The sequence below is a fragment of the Asterias amurensis genome, chromosome 2 (genome assembly GCF_032118995.1).
Source record: "Asterias amurensis chromosome 2, ASM3211899v1".
Lineage (NCBI taxonomy): Eukaryota > Metazoa > Echinodermata > Asteroidea > Forcipulatida > Asteriidae > Asterias > Asterias amurensis.
The window spans coordinates 28,605,407-28,618,023 of NC_092649.1; the positions used below are offsets into that span (position 1 = coordinate 28,605,407).

Sequence of the window (12,617 nt, forward strand, 5' to 3'; positions counted from 1 at the left end):
AAAGAACACCGCGTTATAACGGCGTAACCAAACCAACACTCCGTAGAGTAAAGCACCACGATATAGGAGTCGATGCAGTTGCCTGACGTCAGGTGCATCTTCATTGTGATTGGTCAGGCGTGACTTACACTCACCAAATACAAGCCAATCATGGCAGTCGAACGGTGCTGTATGTTAGTCATGTTGTTTGTTTTCCGGTCATGACGCTTGTGGTCGTGTGCAAGATGCTTTACATAGTTTATCATAAAGGTGACGAATGAATGAAACAGCATTGGTAAACACAGTAGGAGTATTATCAAACTTGAGTGAAATATTTTTTTACAAAGAATTGCCAGATAGCAATTTAAAATTACACCTTTACATAACCGATGACATATAAGCAGAAATTGCAAGATAACTGTAAGTTATTTGACACTGCTCTAGACTTGCAAAGGTCGTGGGTTCGCATCCCACCGAGTATATCCTGTGATTTGTTTTTAAACAGAACTTGAGAAAGTACTGAGTATACAGTGCTATTACACGTCGGTGTATATGAGTAACCAAAAATGAATATTCTTTGTCCCAGATGCAAATTTAACATATAGACCCAAGTCGTTTTGCTTAAATCCCGTTCTTGTGTTAGATCCCGTTCTTGTGCAAGATTCTTTACATAATTGTTTTTCTCCACCCGTGGGTATTATATGCGCACAAGTCTACTCAGGGTATTTTGTATGTTAATATTGATATTGAAATTTGAACAAGTATCTGGAGCACCACGGCAGCACACTCCCTATATAGCTGAGAAAGGTATTAAATTAAATTTGCCCAGTGATGTGACCATAGCACTAAAACACCTTGATACATTATCTGATTTTTTTTATCATCGTAGTTTTAACTACTGAAAACCATCCTCCGAGATATTGATTTATTTTTACAATTATTTGTTTTAGTTTCATCCTTTGCTAGCTGTTACTAACTTAATTTGATCTTTCGAGGTGGGTCCCGTAGTTTGTGTCAACCAACGTGTAATAAGGGTGTTAAACCAATTATCTCAATTTGCTTATTATTAAATCTGTTTTTAAATATCAGAACACTGATCAAACTTTTATAAAAATTCTAAAAATTTGTTTCCCTAAAATTTATTATACAGGAATGGTTATGCCTTTAAAAACAACACCATTGCTTAAGTTTAGCCCGAAAGCTTATTGATTAAAAAGTTCATACTACAGAACAATTTTTATGTTAAATATTTCTCTCTGAAAGGAAGTAATACTCAAGAGAACCAATATCCAAAAAACAAAAAAATTGCTGCTCTCAAATTTGCACAAGTTTGTTATTTCATGTAGGCCTATATTGATGTTCAAACAAAACATGAGCACTGTCTACTAATATTTTGTCAGCTCTACCAATAATGTAACATTTAATACCCATCCTTCTTTTAGGAAGCCCGAATTGTTGAACCGATTGCAAAAAGAACATACTTTTAAATGTCAGCCGTTTGGTTGCTGACAGCCTGTCTAGGTCGGTATCGATCGGTCTAAACATTAACCTTCTCATCTAGAAGAGACTTTTTTTGAAATATACCCTTTCTTCGCTATTCTATGCCCTTCTGATCTCAAAATGATCATACAAAGACACTGGACACAATATAGTTATTGTCAAAGACCAGTCTTCTCACTTGGTGTATACTCAACATATGCATAAATTAACTAACCTGTGAAATTTGAACTAAACTGGTCGCCGAAGTTGTGAGATAATAATGAAAGAAAAAACACCCTTGTCGCACGAAGCTGTGTGCTTTCAGATGCTTGATTTCGAGACCTCAAAATCTAATTATGACGTCTCGAAATCAAATTCGTGGAAAATTACCCTTTTCAGAGGGATCTTGTTCTCATAATATATAGTACAATCGACATCTCTCCATTGTTTGTTAACAAGTAAGTTTGTATGCCAATAATTATTTTGAGTAATTACCAAGTGTCCAGTGCCTTTAATGTGTTTGTTCACAGTCACACTCACACATTACTGAAGCCACACCTGGCAGCAGGTGATCTGTGAGCGAAGGACACACGACAAGTGTACGTTCTATTAACTTAATTCCATATTACACGAGAGGGAATTTTAAGTCAATATTTTAAGGTCAATTTTAAGCATTACGCATCGCTATCATTTTAAAGGGTGGGAGTTGTAATGGCTTATAAAAACACAAACTCAGAACCTGCTGACTTAAATAATTGCCCATGCCCGGCCCAGAAAACATGACTTCTGTTCACAAGGTGGTTATAGTACAGATTAAAGTTCTGGTGTTAGTTAAACGTGTAATAAAACTAATGTTTCTACCTTCTTTGGCTTGACACAATGTGTATATACAGCACTGCTTATCTGCTGATACCGTATGCTTAAAATAAGTGTCGTTGAATCATCTTTGACTTCTGACTGGCACCCCGAACAAAGACATTGACAAAATAGGGCTAGATAGCTCAGTTGGTAGAGCGCCGGCACGTTAATCCGGAGATCGTTGGTTCAACCCCCAAAATCATTACAACATTTACCCAGTCAGTTTCCCTTGTGGTTTATATTGAATCAAGACAAGGTACAACATTGTGATGCTGTGTTCGTAATATGTCTGCTCAACGTAAACCACAATGATTAACAAACCATAGTGATGTTTTAGTGATGGATTCCCAAATCCTTATCAACTTAATTTTTTTCCCCAATTTTTTTTCCAAAGAGATAACAAAACTCCACGAATACATTGACAGTTTTGTACACAAACAGCAATTGGTGTGCCTTTAACAACACGCAGTAATGTACATGTTTTTACTTGTACTCCAGAGTGAAAACCGACAGAGAAGAGTAAACAGTAACACTTCCGCTCTATATACCAGTAAATGTCAGGGCATTCAACGGGATTAGAATGAAAGGCTTTTCGAGTGCAAAGTATATCAAGTGAAATGTTTGATATCGACTATGTAAAACAACCCTACGATAACGCATTGTGCGTTGGGGCTCGCTCTAGATACGTGTTAGCCTACTTCTTCTATGTTTTAATTCAAGTCAAAAGAACATTGTTATATGAGAACCGCCACCATTGTGTGAAACTGTAAAGGTTTATCAAGGCCGTGTGTTAAATGAGAGGTTTCACTCTAAAAACCTTCCGGATCAAAATTTATCCGGGTTAAGGTCCCGTGGGGTCTGACCCATTTCTGGTGTCAAAACGACTCGGAATCTTTGTCAAGATGACGAAGAAATGGGTCGAAATGACACAGAATCCAGGTTTCATACGTTACTGCTTTCCGGTGCCGGGACCCGGAAGTGGGTCAGGCCCTTTGACCCAGATACCGGGTCAATTAAGACGCTGGATCGCTTTTTAGAGGGTGTGGCTCCGTCTCCATGGTAATGTGAACAAGTATGGAAGCATAGGATGCACATAGCGATACTCTTATTAACAGCCGTATAACCATCAATTTGGACACGCCCTCTGAAGTCGCTCTGTGTTCGCTGGGAAAGATGAGTAGGTCAATGACAAGTAATTTTCATACTTGAATTGAATTACATATTACTTTCAAGCTTGAGGGCAACTGTTTTCCTTTGACCGATCGCCTGTAGCAAATCGATATACTTTCCGTATACCCATCTGTGTTATAAATTGGTCCGATGTGAGGTAGTGTCACCTTGCACTTTCGACCGTCTGCAAGCAACGATAGCCTACGTGTGTATAATGTTGTGTACTTCGTACTGTTTTAATCATATGTATACGTACATGTACATGTAAATTGACTGCGAATCTCCATGTGAAATGATTGCAAGGTCAGAGATTCATTTGTACGGATCCAATCGTGTTCGGTCAGGCTGGTATCTGGCGTTATCCACGCCGCCTCGAAGTGTGACGTCAGACGTGCTTAGCAGCAATGAGCAGGATACCAGTAAAAAAAATTGTGACATGGTATTTTGGCTGGTGACTTTATTCTGGTAAGCACAATTTGGTTGTACTTAGCTATATACTCTCTGTACGTAAGCAGCTCTATGGAAATTGGCACCGGTGTTTGTGATCAGCTGGTGCGTGTGGTTTTCAGCCTCGATAGTTGCATTCGTGTCCTTGAGCATTACAACATAGACTTTCAGTATGCCCCGTGTACTAAAAATGGCAGTGAATGTACAATAACACTTACCGTTGAAGAGGATCGTTTGGTTCATATAATAACAGGCACCCTCGTTTACACGTGTTTTCTCATCATATACTTACAAACCACAGTGTTTACTCTTATGAGAGACGTCACAGAAATATATACCATTAAGAACAACAACAATATCCTATAGTATTACCAGCAGCTATACGCGCACTTTAAACTACAAGTGATCCTTGAGCGGGTCCCCTGACTGCCACTCCAGGTTAGCAAGGTAACTTGGGGCGTCACTGTGGCGCCACACTCTGGTGCTTGATATTGCCCTAAAGACATGCTTTTCGTGGAGCGTTGCTTAAAAATTTACTTGGTAACGAGCAATGGGGAGCCGTTAAAACATTGTGAGGAACGGCTCCCTCTGAAGTGACGTAGTTTTTACCTAAGGTGTCCATGTGCCTTTTAAACACTCAAGAGTTGCTTTTTATATCCTCTTCATTTGTATATTCAATTTTCTTATACAGGAGTCCAATCTATGTCAAACTTCTATCTCTCTCAGCCTACACATTTGATTTAATTAATGGACACCTCAATCATAGAAACTTTCCTTTTGGTAAAATTTTCCCCGTTAATCGATTTATTTTGTTGGACTTGTTTTGATGAAGCTCTAGTTCCGCCAGAGTAATTTCCAAAATGGATTCTGTAATTCTTCAAGCTATAGATTTGTGATCAAAGTGGTTGTAGATAAACAAGTTATACATCATCGTTACAGACATGGTGGAGCCCGCAATGTACTTCAAACAGAAAAGATCATGATAGGAAATAAGTTTTTTGGTGACCGTTCTAAGTTTCAACCTAGGAAAACCATCAGTAGAAATAAAAGAAGCGTTTCAATGTCGATAAACAAACAATGTGACTTATAATGCAGTGAATTAAGTTTTAAAGCATCATACAAGATATAGACTCATAGGGAAGATCGCTGCCAGAACACAATAGTCATAATTGTCTTAACCACAATGTACACACTGGTCAGCTCACATGCCACGATATCCTAAGCTGGACCATTCCACACTAGAGGGGTGTTAATCAGCACGGGTCAGTGGATAAGTTAAAAGGGGGGCATGATGACAAAACTCTGTCAGCACACTTTGTGTACAAAATCGGTATGTTAATTGTCAAAATTATAACACTTAACCATTCAGCAACAAAATAATCTAAATTAACACAGGTTTGGAAAAACAAAACTCAGATATAAAAAATTGTTGAAAAACAGACGAAACGAACACTCTTAACCTTTTGGACAATAAAGGCTGTCCGAATCTAAAAGATAACAAAAAAGGGACACAGTTTGGGATACATTAAGCATTATACCAGTCCTTCTATTCAAAATCAACCTCAGATCTAAAATTTGTTGGAAAAAAAAACCAGTGTACAAGAAGTACCCCTAAATTAAACTGTTAATTGAAAACAAGGCTTCCCAGTACAAAACTACACAATTCAATATTGGTGTATACAATTTGACACAATAACACTGCCTTTAAACTCCCAATATCTCTAACCTTTTGAAGGCTCAATTTCTCCCTTCAAGATGATTCTCTAGAATTCTCTCTTTCCCTACTGTTATTGTTGACAATCATGTGAATGCAAGTGTAAACAACCGAAATGTAATCGATTATAGTGGAAAAGGGTTGCGTGCTCTCAACTCACATTTTGTAACTTTATAGATTGCTCCCGTTTTGTTGCCAAGGACTTACTGAGCGTGACGCGGGCAGCGTACTGTATAGCTGTCCTGATGAGAAGACTCAAAATATGTTTCAAATTTCTTGATGGGCTTAGGCGGGAACGTATTATTGTCACTCGGTTTTAGAGACCTTTTTTCTTCACAGGTGACGTGCCAGATACTTTGGCCGAGATCTGTCGCATGATGTCACTGTAGAGACTTAAGGAGAATGCACGAGAAAGTGTAGATTCGCGGATAGAATGTACGAGCCGAAGGCAAGTGCATTGTAGCATCGAATCTACCATATTTTGGAGGCTATTCTCTGACTTAACTACTTCCACAAAATTCTTCTCCAACGACGTTTGGTCACATTTCTTTTTTTTTGTAAAATGTACAAAAAGCATATTACATAGTATCTTGCAACATTATCAATTACCATGTTTTGATTAGTCTACATTTAGGCCTTTGTTTTACTTAAGTAAATTAATTTACCTGAAACTGTTTTGGGGAACTGAACATTGTGTTCAGCTGTGTTTTACGCATCATGTTATCTTTCAATTTGAAAAGACAGTCATTTGAAATTGAACTATCACTTTCATTTGTTGCGAATCTTATACATTTAAGTGTAAATTCGTAAAAAATACACTTTCATCAATAGAATGACGTCACAGAAAAAGGTATACAATTATTTAAGTCAAAGACAGTCAAGAACAGGTCAAGAAAAAAGTAGTGAAAATGAATAAAATAATGATGGAGCAAACCATTGAAGGGGCGTTTACAGAAATAAACACGAAACAAATAACAGGGGAAAACGCAACAAACAAACAAACGAAATTAAAAGGGAACCGACATTCACACAATTTAAACTTCGGTTCCAACTACTTGATGTGAACAAAATAGCGCGCGTGCCTCAACTGTCGCCAACACTTCCCAAATTGTATTGTGTTTTTTAATTGGATTAAATCAATCATAATATGTAGGGCACTGCAAGCATAGATTGATGTTGCTTCATCCCACAAGCGATCAATTCCCACAAACAAAGATATATTTCCCCGGTAATTCACTACAAAAGAAGAATGGATTTTTTAGAACAACACTTAAATACAAACCGGAATTGGTCACAATTATTATTTAACAAAGAGGTCATATTTTTGTTTCATATTTTACATCGGCATTGCTCGAATTTCTTATAACGAATCATTTGCTGCCAGTGATCCGTTATGTCTTGTTTGTTTATTTAATTGTTTGTTTGTTTGTTTGTTGGTTTGTTGGTTTGTTGGTTTGTTGGTTTGTTGGTTTGTTGGTTTGTTGGTTTGTTGGTTTGTTGGTTTGTTGGTTTGTTGGTTTGTTGGTTTGTTGGTTTGTTGGTTTGTTGGTTTGTTGGTTTGTTGGTTTGTTGGTTTGTTGGTTTGTTGGTTTGTTGGTTTGTTGGTTTGTTGGTTTGTTGGTTTGTTGGTTTGTTGGTTTGTTGGTTTGTTGGTTTGTTGGTTTGTTGGTTTGTTGGTTTGTTGGTTTGTTGGTTTGTTGGTTTGTTGGTTTGTTGGTTTGTTGGTTTGTTGGTTTGTTGGTTTGTTGGTTTGTTGGTTTGTTGGTTTGTTGGTTTGTTGGTTTGTTGGTTTGTTGGTTTGTTGGTTTGTTGGTTTGTTGGTTTGTTGGTTTGTTGGTTTGTTGGTTTGTTGGTTTGTTGGTTTGTTGGTTTGTTGGTTTGTTGGTTTGTTGGTTTGTTGGTTTGTTGGTTTGTTGGTTTGTTGGTTTGTTGGTTTGTTGGTTTGTTGGTTTGTTGGTTTGTTGGTTTGTTGGTTTGTTGGTTTGTTGGTTTGTTGGTTTGTTGGTTTGTTGGTTTGTTGGTTTGTTGGTTTGTTGGTTTGTTGGTTTGTTGGTTTGTTGGTTTGTTGGTTTGTTGGTTTGTTGGTTTGTTGGTTTGTTGGTTTGTTGGTTTGTTGGTTTGTTGGTTTGTTGGTTTGTTGGTTTGTTGGTTTGTTGGTTTGTTGGTTTGTTGGTTTGTTGGTTTGTTGGTTTGTTGGTTTGTTGGTTTGTTGGTTTGTTGGTTTGTTGGTTTGTTGGTTTGTTGGTTTGTTGGTTTGTTGGTTTGTTGGTTTGCAGCATGGTTTAAAATGCATTTTGTTTAAGCCCCAGAAGTAGGTGGCAACGGCCCCTGGAAAAAATGGTTGAATGTAGCCCAATGAATGTAGCCAACACCTTGAAGTGGCTGAAGGCCTTGTGTGTCAGGCAACTTGCATAAAAAAGGGAAACAAAATAAAAATCATTTATATTACACAATACAGATAAAACCATAGTGTGCTCTATAATGCACATGCTATACGACGGATTTGTTTTCGATATTATTTAAACGATTTGAAATAGATCAATTGTGCTATAGGGCTGGACTTGCGGGGTTGTGTGGGTGCCGTGATCCACATACTTCTTATTACTATAGCAAACCAGGAATTGCCTTTCATACACCAATCCTTTATTATACAAGTGAGTTATTTCTGTAGTTCTGGTTAGCCCCTTAAGCAACGAAACCTAATAACGTCTCAATTTGTCATGTACAATTGAAATGTGCCTCTCAATTCGAGAGAGAGTGATTTTTAATTCGGTTGATGTAGTCACGTTCCACAATGCGCAAATTGCCTTGGGTCAATTTAGGTTTGGAAGTCTGTGTTACCGTGCATGGGTGTTTTAAAGGCAGTGGACACTATTGGTAATTACTCAAAATAATTAGTAGCATAAAACCTTTCTTGGTGACGAGCAATGGGGAGAGGTTGCTGGTATAAAACGTTGTGAGAAACGGCTCCCTCTGAAGTGCCATAGTTTTTGAGAAAGAAGTAATTTTCCACGAATTTGATTTCGAGACCTCAAGTTTAGAACTTAAGGTCTCGAAATCAACCATCTGAACGCACACAACTTCGTGTGACAAGGATGTTTTTTCTTACATTATTATCTCGCAAGTTCGACGACTGATTGAGCTCAAATTTTCACGGGTTTGTTATTGTATACATATGTTGAGATACACCAACTGTGAAGGCTAGTCTTTGACAATTACCAATAGTGTCCACTGCCTTTAACCATGGAGGAAGAAATTTCTTCCTCCATGCTTTAACGGACACTGTGGGGTTTAGCTTGATACATTCTGGTGCTGGAGATGGGGGTGTGGTGTGCTCCCCGTAGAGTCTTCATTGTGTGATTGTGGTCTCAGGAATTAGGAGGACAAGTGGTGTCAGTTTCGTTTTTTGGGAGTGAAAGACAATAATGTGTCACTCTTTTTCTGGGTGAAACTGGAACGAACTTCACACTTAATCGAGTTGAAAATACCCGCCTTTCACCCTAAAAAGAGTCGTCTGCCAAATGGCTCTTTGCAAGAGTGGTATGGCGGACAAAACGAGTGGTTTTGTTTTGCACTCTTTTGGATTACAATAGGACTGTAGTTTGTATACAATGAGAACGTTGAGTGACTGCTCCATATTGGGTGGTTTATCTTTGAAACCATTCACCTTCTTCGTTTTAACAATATTAGCCAATCACATGTTGTGAAGAGATACAATGTTCCGCTCCTGCGTATAATCATCCCACCTCAATGCTATAATTGTCAATTAATCCTTTAAGATGTCTTAGATCATCCACTTCTTCGTAATACTGGTTGCTCCTCACCACAACAATTGTGGAGACAGTGCTTTTTCTCATGCTGGACCGCTACTTTGGAGTAATCTGCCTCTTTATGTCCGTAACGTGTTATCTATTCATGAGTTCAAAGAGGCTCTAAAACCCCACCTTTTCATTTTCTAGATATTTGCGCCGTGAGCATGGATATACGGGCGCATTACTTTGGGTGCGTTTGTTTAGCTTCCCTGGGTCGACCCCGGTGTGTGGCGGTTTTTTTCCCGGGACGAACGTGGGTAATTATCCGCACCCGTTCGTCCTGGAAAAAGAAAACGCCACACACCGGGGTCGACTCAGGGGTGCTAATCGAACGCACCCATAGTGGTCTACTTCTTATTATTCTATTATAAGTCTGGCCCCGTGATGTGTAATGAGAGTCTGTGTATTAATTGATGCTATGTGCGTGTCTAGGAACACGACAGGAAAAATATATACCGTGTAAGTGCCAGTGGAAACTCAATGTAAGAAACCGAGATTAGTTTCAAACAGTCCGAAGCTCAAACCTACCCAATTATTGAGCCAACCTAAACTCTGCGACCTTAAAGTTGGACGGAATTTGTGAGAAATTTCCAGATGGAAACACACGCCTCGGTTGTGTCCGCTTACTTTGAGAACAGCAAAACAAACAATTCAAAGTGCTGCAATGAAATCAGCAAGATTGGTAAAACCAAATTGTGTGACACTTTAATTCTCCGTTCGCCCATCAGTGCTTTGTGAAAGCCGTCAGTCATGGAGGAGTTACAGATAATTGGTTGAAGGACCTTTCGGAGCGTCCAATTTACTCTTCCAGCTGTAGAGACTTCCCTCTATATTGAATTTGCAAATTTGTCCGTTTCTTGTGAGCGTCCAAGCTTTCGGACTGTGATTAGATGGGCTGGGTAGGGAAATTTGATTGGGGTCTTGTGAAGATATCCAGTGAAATGATGAGGAAGTTCCCAGAGGAAAGACATAAGTGTAGCTGCTGATTTATGAAGCTTTGGAATTCACGTAGCTTGGTTTAGAGGGAAGGTATTGGTTTATATTACTCTTAAATGGCAATAAGAACAGCTTTCGATAGTTTAATGCATTTTGAGAAACACTTCATTTCGAAGTATATGTCGTTGGACATTGGTATGTGACAACGTTACCAAAAGTATACTCTGCTTTTGCATGGGTAAACAAATTCAATAATATTCCTGATTTTCCAATATAGCATACAGTAAAACAGTTATAAAGGGAAACTTATATATAGATTCGTCAGTTGGCACGGTAACCTATCTAAAGTGATTAGAAAATCGACCTCGACTTCACATTACACAAAATTTTACCAATTTCAAATCTTGTCTTGTGTACAAAATGAATTAGCCATGAAGGTCTACGAAGACAAGTTCCATGTAATTCCTGTCAATCTATACCAGGATTAGATATAAAAAAACTTGCCCTTTTTAAAGTCTTGCCAATATTGAATTAGTAATCGAAGGTTTTATATAGGTATTTTCTCTAGACTTTGTAATTTGGAGAACTTAAGCAAAGTCTCACATAGAAAGTGTACAATGAAGAGCCTTTCAGCATTTTCAGGAAATTGAATTGAACTAATTGCACTGAACTGAACCATTAAAGGTAGTGGACACTATTGGTAATTACTCAAAATAATTATTAGTATAAAACCTTTCTTGGTGACAAGTAATGGGGAGAGGTTGGTGGTATAAACATTGTGAGAAACAGCTCCCTCTGAAGTGCCATAGTTTTGGAGAAAGAAGTAATTTTCCACGAATTTGATTTCGAGACCTCAAGTTTAGAACTTGAGGTCTCGAAATCAACCATCTAAACGCACACAATTTCGTGTGACAAGGGTGTTTCTTCTTTCATTATTATCTCGCAACTTTGATGACCGATTGAGCTCAAATTTTCACAGGTTTATTATTTTATGCATATATTGAGATACACCAACTGTGAAGGCTAGTCTTTGACAATTACCAATAGTGTCCACTGCCTTTAAGTGATCAACGCTACAATGTAATTAAAATATGCTGTGATTGGGGTATACGGCGAGTCCGTTCACCAGAACACTATAGTCATGTGGGTCTAATTTTAGTGAGAGCTGCATTCGCTATTAGAAACCGCTCCTCAATCGCCACTCACACTCTTTGAAACAATCTTTGGAACAATCTCCCCGTTCACATCCGTGCCTACCCTACATTGGACTCATTTAAAACCGCTCTCAAAACACACTTATTGAAATCAATCTAGTCTGTTCAGTTTTTATTTTTTCCCATTATTCTCTTGCAACTTCGACAACCAATATTAATCGAACCCAAAATGCTCATAGAGTTTTGTTTTAATGCACATGTTGGGATATACATCAAAGGGCGTGCCTTTAACTGCGTTGTGATTGGCCCGTTATAATAAAACTAGACCACGTGGCTTCTGACCTGAACGTAATTCTACAATTGTTGTTGCCCATTATCATCAATGTTTCTTACCCCATGCAAGGGAATGTTGAGTTTCAGACACTGTGTTTGGTCCTGATGGCCGTTACATATGTCATGACAGGGTGAATAATGATTCATTCTATTCAACATATACCCTGGATAGCGTAAATATTTATCACAGTTTTGCCGTCACACTATGGCGTCTTGTTGCTTTAAAGATAGCGAGCTGTATTGACAATTTAGCAACATTGCCTTGAGAATGTTAGCTCTTCGTAACACTCAGTAATGAACTTGATGTTTTATTACAACATACTTGTATTGGTTATTGGTTGGCGTGATGAGTCGGTGTAAATTTAACTTGTAAATGTTTGTTAAAGCTGGTATTGTTTTTCTGAAATCAATTACGATACGTATCATCTAAGGACAACGCACTCAATTTGGTGCTCACGACGGGGCATGTTGTGTACCCCATGTGTATTTATTTTGTGCTTGAAATATCAGGAATTTTTGGGGATTTTAGGGCGGTGGGTAATTCTGAGAGAGAACGTTTTGAGAAGGTTGCCTACCCTCCCTCTGCCGAAATCAGGAACGGTTCATTCATATCGACGGGTCCTTTTTCCATGAAGTTACCATTCTGTGTGATGAGTCAATAATGTGTCTTCGTCAATGTTACGCGTACTTAGACCTTGTAGGATTCAAACCCACATCCTGACTTGCTCTAGATGG

The 12,617-nt window shown here is 38.4% G+C and overlaps 1 protein-coding gene across 1 annotated transcript in view; it reads right to left on the reverse strand.

Moving 5' to 3' along the window:
- The window catches only part of LOC139954581 (calcium-activated chloride channel regulator 1-like), a 49,445-nt gene that overhangs the window by 32,576 nt on the left and 4,252 nt on the right, over window positions 1-12,617 (reverse strand). The window lies entirely within an intron of this gene.